This window comes from Pinus tabuliformis, chromosome 6, assembly GCF_031772625.1.
Source record: "Pinus tabuliformis cultivar Carrire ecotype Pingquan chromosome 6, CPIR1, whole genome shotgun sequence".
In the NCBI taxonomy this organism is placed as follows: Eukaryota; Viridiplantae; Streptophyta; class Pinopsida; order Pinales; family Pinaceae; genus Pinus; species Pinus tabuliformis.
The window spans coordinates 489,117,741-489,125,186 of NC_142292.1; positions in this window are offsets into that span (position 1 = coordinate 489,117,741).

Below are 7,446 nucleotides of genomic sequence, written 5' to 3' on the forward strand. Positions count from 1 at the left end.
ATAATATTATTTTGTATGACTTCATTATGGCTTTTGTTAATAATATGTAAATTAGATGATATGTTCAAGGAACTGAAATTCGAGGATGTTTTATATAGTGCTTAATAAATTTTGAGTTCCCAATGCTATTTTCTCATGGTTGTATTTTTTGTTTTATTTAAAAAATATAGGGTTGGTTTCTACACTTGGTATCAGAGCTTAGTTGAATTGTTGAGACCTATGGGCCCATGCATGCATGACTAGTTTTGTTAAATATCTACTACATTCTACCCTAAAATTGTGTATGGTGACCTTTCAAGGCTCTTAGCTGTCTGTTAGATGCAGAATCCCATAGTTGTACAATAGAATTAGTCAAGCCAACACCAATATGTCTTCCATCAGGTGCCCATTTAACACTGGTTATTAGACCAACATTATCATCGACTGTTAGGAGCTCAGAAGTTGTGCTCTTGGAGGCATCCCATAAATACACTGTATTGCTGAGGGTTATCGATAAAATGTTATTAGCACTCCAGTCCAACAGATTCAAGTAATAATCATCCACAAGATCAGGGGCATCCAAATTTCACTCCGGAGTTTGAGGAATATAACGCTGCGATTTACTGGATTTCGGCACATTATCAACAACCACATTTTCATAATAGAGGGACTGAAAATCCTTAGGAGGAGAAGGAGCTTTGTTGGTAAATCTTAGAATCCTGTATTTTTTGGAGGCAATATCTCCATCCTACAATAAACTTGTTGCAATCTCCCTCTTATAAGATTCCTTGGAGGGCATTGTATAAACGCCATTATTATCATTTTCCTTTTCGGTGAGCAGATATCGAGCCACATCAAAATCCATGGATTCCCTGTGCGAAATAAACCTATCACTATTTTGTCTTAAAGTGCTGAATTCTCCTGCAGAGGGCGCCTTTGCTCTGGTCTTTTGCAGGCTTTCTTAGCACTCACAGACACTGGCGATTCGAGGCTAGTCTTCATGCTTTACGTATTGAAAAAAAACCTGTAATAGCATTGTAGAAACAAAACCCAAAAAATAGAGAAACAATTGCAAAGAAAAAGACATAAGTTAGAACAAAGTAAGGGAAAATTTGTAACTCAACTTCCCCTGAGACATATAGCCAAATTATCAAAGATTTGATCGTGAATATCAGTCGATTATCGATCGCCAACAAAGATATCACGCAGTTCCTTAAACCCTCTTCTAACCAGACTTGAGACTAACACTTCACACAATGCTGGGTATATGAACGAATTCTTTTAATAAAAATAACGGAGTTTCTCTGTAATCAGAGATTTAATGTCCTGTAGGTACTTGGCAATGTATGAGGGTTTCGTTGTTATGGGCACAAGGGTTTCATGAAATTCTCTCACGCAGAGGTTTCAGTGCTTCTGATTGCAACATTCTCGGTCATTACCAGTTTAATCCCAACACGTAAGTGTAAATTTATGCCTGGAAAGATCACTGAATTTAGATCTGGTTTGTTGAGAAATTGCGTAGTGTCCTCTTTCAACCTCAAGAAGACCGAACCCTTGATGACTGTGACAGCATGAATCTAGCAGGCCAGATTTTGAGCGAAGAGCTGCATTCAGTCTACTTTAAACTTACTGATTGTTTATGCTCATAGCGTAGTACTGAAGATTGTGAGGAGAAGTCCCATTGCAAATATTGAAGCTGGAGCGGGTGACCAGGAATGTTACTTTTTAAGCAAAATTACAACTTCTCAGCAACTGTCCCTCTGTTCTGTCTCTTGATTCACAGTGGAACTCAGGTTATCTTATGTAAAACCAATACAATCTCATCGGTTCCCGCTTAGTCTCCTACTCTAAGATCTCCGAAAGAGAAGGGGAAAAAGAAAAGTTAGACCTGCAAACATTTGAAGGGTTAACGTCTAGGATAGACATGTAATCTTACTCTTTGAAGAGCTCCGCCATATCTCGTGCTCCATCCTTGGAGAAACCATCCCCAATGGTGATTCCACCTTCTGAAATACTTAGAACACTAAAAAGTGAATCCGCTAACCATTGTGATTAAATAATATGTTAGGGTGTGCTTGTCCGGGTTATGGAACGACGAGGGATATGTCCTCCAATTCATTTATTTACGAAACAAGAAACATTTTTGAAGTTTGAAAACAAAAATGTGAGGAGAAAATAGAAAATGAAAGACGAAGATAATATACTCAGGTTGATTCAGTATATTAACTTCATAAATAGTAAGGCGTTATAGTATATATGTACAATGCTTTTGACACAAAATAAGCATTTACAGTGCTTTTAATACAAAACAACTTTACAATGTATAGCTTCCAAATTAGGGATCAACATATATTATTCAGGTCATATGTATTTCGTTTCCACCATATATTTTTTATAATCTTTTTTTTTTTTTTTTTCGTTACCCCAATCTTGCGTGTTTCCCATTTTTCATAATTTTTCAAAAATGTGATCGACAGATTGGAAAATATAATCGACATTATGTGGCTAAATGTCTCTGTCTCTACATTTCAATCTTCCATCCTCTTGCAAAATATCTATGCAATTCACGCTTCAATTAATTTCAATTCACTTTATGGCTATTCCAAGGCCATTTCATTTGAAGCTTGTTTTAGTTTGATGCTCATTTTGTTTGATACTAGTTTTGTTCAATTTTTTTCACAGTTGTTTATTCACTTTATGAAATTGATGTATCTTTTGAGGGTTAGGTGGGAGATTTGGTCTCCATATTTTATGGTCTAATCTCGAACAAAATGATATACTTTTGAGAACTATTCTAGGTGTAATTTTTTTTGTAAAAAAAAGAAGACAAACCATATTCTCTAAATTTATATGTAAAATGATTTTGAGAAATGAATAACTCTATAATCAATAAAATATAAATTATATTATTTTATTTATGTATTTATTAATTCATTTTATTCTTTCACGTTCCATTTTTAATAAGTTTGGAAAATATCGGACATCCTGACAAATAAAATTAGTATTGGATAATTTTGGTCAAGGTAGATATTAAAAATTTAAGATTTTTGTTAAAATTTTGATAATTATATAAAATTTTAACTAAACTTAAAATTTTGATAATTATACAAGATTTTTTTTTTTTTTTAATGTAATTTCACAAATTTGGTGGCCAGTATTTTGGTTTGAAAAATAAAAATTAAAAAATTTATGAATATTATCACATATTGAGTATAGACCAAAATGATGATTAAACTATCAAATAGACCAAAATGATCAATGTTGTTTCTCACAATAATTTGTAAAAATTGAATAAAATGTGGGATCTTAGCAACTCTAATCTTATAGTTCTATAATTTATGGGTATCTAAAAATAAAAATAAAAAATTTCATGTTAAATGGAAGTATGAGATCAATGGCGCCATGCAAAACCAAGCAGTGTTATCACATAGTCTAGATACGATGGGACTTAACTCCCCTCAACCTAAAAGTCTATTTGAATGTGAAGTGGTTGCATATGTCACAACCATTCAATATGGCCAATATAAGCGGGATTTCACAATGGATAGAAAATTTCAACATCCAATATTTTGTGTTTGTGGATAGCTAAGCTCATTAGAGATTGTGAGAAATAAGGCAGTGTGCATTGGATTGAAATTTGGGTCAATCCCTTTGACAATTATTGATAACTAAGCTCATAAAATCATAAAACATTAGAAACTTATTCTCTCTCTCTTTTTACTAAAGACATTCTCAGTTTATGACATGATAATGCTACCAACCAACTCTACCATTTACATGACATAATGTAATCTAAGCATACTATTTGAGTAGATTGATGGTATTATTTTATTAAATATTATTGGAATGTTTGAAATTGATAGGCGAATTATATAATCAAGAATTTATAAATGCATAGATTTTTCCTTTGGAAGTATATAAACATAATAGTAAATTATAGAACCACCTAGGTTGGTTATGATTTTTATCTGATTTTTATTTATTTATTTTTATCTTATAAGGAAAAATTGTGTTAAATTGTGGCAGGATTCATTGGTAAACTATGGTTAGAAGAGGTACAGGAAGAAGTGGGGCAACTAAAGGGCACAACATGGCACCACCACAACAACCGACTCCTACCTCCCCACCCAATGATGGGGAAAACATCACAACACCAGAACAAATATTGTTGGAGAAGTGTTGAACTTAATGAGATCGTTCCAACACATGTCTGAGGCATTAATAAATCGTTTGGAACGAGAGCATGGAGGACCTGTCATACAAAATGAAGTACCCCAAAACACTACAAGAAATGATGTATGTCGAGATTTGGAAAAAGTAAAATTTCCAGAGTTTTGGGGGTCCACGGATGGTCAATTTGCAAAGGCATGGTTAGAAAACATGGTTATGTGCTTTACCCTGAGAGATTACACCTCAAATACAGAGGCCAAGATGGGTATATTCCAGCTAAAGGGAAACACACTACTTTGGTGGAAGACATTATTAACCCAATTGGGGATGGATATATCATAAGTAACTTGGGAACTATTTGAAGAAAAATTTAGAGAACATTACCTGTTAGAGGAGTTCCTTGAGAGGCAACTAAATGAATTGAATGCATTAAAGTGAGGGAGTCCCTCACTACCAGAGTATGAAGCTCGTTTCATGGAATTACTTCGTTATGCCTCTCATTTAAACACAGAAAAGCTCAAGGTGAACAAATTTGTGTATGGATTAAATGTTAACATTCAGGCGAAGGTTAGAATCTTAATGCCTCGCACCTTGCATGAGGCAATTCAACAGGAAATCATTGCAGAGGAGGAGATCATGAGTAGTGGACCTAGTAAGTCAACAAGGCCAACAAGATCAAGAGTACCAAGTGGAAACAATATGGAACATAGAAATTTGCAAAGGGGTCAAGTGCTTAATCATCAAAAATGATCAACAAGAAATCAAAGAACACCATATATGCATCCAACTCAGCATTCACACAGGTGACTTCAACAAACTCATCAACCATAACAACACCGACCTATGCAACACCACCAAGCCACACCACCTCAGCACCGATCCCAACAGTCTAGCTCTTTCCAGCAGAGTTCCAGGCCAACTTCCAATTTAGTTGGTAGTAGGAGCCAAGATACTAAGAGGGGGTGTTGGACTTGTGGAGGTCCTCACTACGAGAGGGATTGCCCTCAAAAGACAGGTAATACCAACTCAACTAAGAATGCAACTACAGTGGGGGATCTGGGGAAGGCTCATCACATCCATGCAGCGGTGAACAATCGCTAGGTCGAACACTAGTCCACTGTGTTGGAAACCTCAGGTAATATTGATGGTATGAGTTTTGTCATTTTAATAGATCCAGGAGATACTGATTCCTTTATTTATATAAATGCATTATCAAGGATTAAACATAAAGCAATTGCACAATATGAATTTAGACATGTAAAAATGGCATGTGGTATGAAAAGAAATGTAGGAAGGATGGTAAAGGATTGTGAGGTGGACCTAGGTGTATGTAAGACCAAGGTATCCTTGTACTCTACAATTTTAGGAGTCTATGACGTAGTTATAGGAATGGATTGGTTGGAATGACATGAGGCACTCCTAGACTGCAAAGACAAGATTCTACATTTCATAGACGATGACAGCCAAAGAAAATCATTAAGGGGAAAGAACCAAGGGGTGTCCCTAAGGTTCATCTCCTCCATAAAACTAATGAAATATAGGTGAAAGGGATGTCAAATGTTCTCGGTGGTAGCTCTAAATGATAAGGGTGATTTTGAAAACCTTGATAAACATCCATTTCTTGTTGAATTTAAGGATGTATTTCCTGAAGAACTACCCAGGCTACCCCCAAAAAGGGAAATTGATTTCACCATCAACCTTAAACCAGGCACTGAGCCTATTTCAAAGGCACCTTATCGTATGTTGGCTCCAGAGCTAAAGGAATTGCAGATCCAATTAAAGGAACTGTTGGACTTGGGGTTCATACGACCTAGCATATCTCCGTGGGGAGCCCCTGTGATTTTTGTTAAGAAGAAGGATGGGTCTTGGCGACTGTGCATTGACTACCACCAGTTGAACAAAGTGACGATAAAAAATCAATACCCTCTGCCAAGGATAGATGACTTGTTTGATCAAATGAGGGGGGAAACTATGTTTTCAAAGATAGATCTGAGGTCGGGATATCATCAGTTAAGAATCAAGGAAGAAGATATCCCGAAGACAACCTTTAAGACAAGATTTGGGCATTATGAATTTGTATTTTTACCCTTTGGACTAACAAATGCCCTGGGCGTTTTCATGAGTTTGATGAATGGAATATTTCTAAATTACTTATACAAGTTTGTACAAGTATTTATTGATGACATTTTGATCTACTCAAAGACCCATAAGAGAATGAATAACACTTGAAGATAGTTCTACAATGTCTTAGAGAAAACCAATTATATGGGAAGTTGTCAAAGTGTATCTTTTACCAAACCAAGATTCATTATCTTGGGCACATTATCTCTAGGGATGGTATCACAATATACCTGGCAAAGATCAAGGCCATCATGGAATGGCCAACACCAATCAATGTTCATGAAATACGAAGTTTCATGGGCATGGCAGGGTATTATCGTAGATTTATCGAAGGTTTTTCAAAGATAGCAAGCCCCATTACCTAGCTCCAAAGAAAGAACAAGAAATCCATTTGGAATGAAATATGTAAAGAGGCATTCCAAAGGTTAAAGGTGTTATTAACGACAACACCAATTTTGAAGGTGTCGGATATGGAACAAGAATTTTTGGTTTGCACTGATGCCTCCAAGGAAGGGTTGGGTTGTGTATTGATGCAAGAAGGAAGAGTAATATCTTATGCATTAAGGAAACTTAGAACCCACGAAGAAAACTATGGAACCCATGATCTAGAAATGGCATCAATTTTTTATGCACTAAAGATTTGAAGACACTACCTTCTAGGAAGGAAGTTTGATATTAGGACTGACGATTGTGGGTTACAACACATATTCACTCAAATCCACTTAAATGCAAGACAAAGATGATGGTTTGAGCTAATTAGTGAATATGATTTTGATATCACTTACATAAAAGGAACGGTAAATAGGGTGGTTGATGCTTTAAGTAGGAGGCCTCAGATATTTTCAGTGATTCCCTTAAAGACAAATTTGAGGGAGAAACTGCTTGACTTACAATTTAAAGACACCTGGTACCAAGAGGTTAGCAAAATTTTGAGGGAGGATGAAATGAGGGTCCCAAAATATGAAGAATACTCCTTGATAATGATGGGCTACTATGATTTCGGGGAAGGATATATGTGCCATCGAATGAAGATATATGCCAGTTAATATTGAATGAAGCACATCGCATAGTATAGACGGCACACCCTAGCGTTAAGAAAATGAGTGTGTACCTAAAACCACTCTTCTTTTGGAAAGGGATGAAGAAGGACATCGTAAACTTGGTAGAAATATTCTT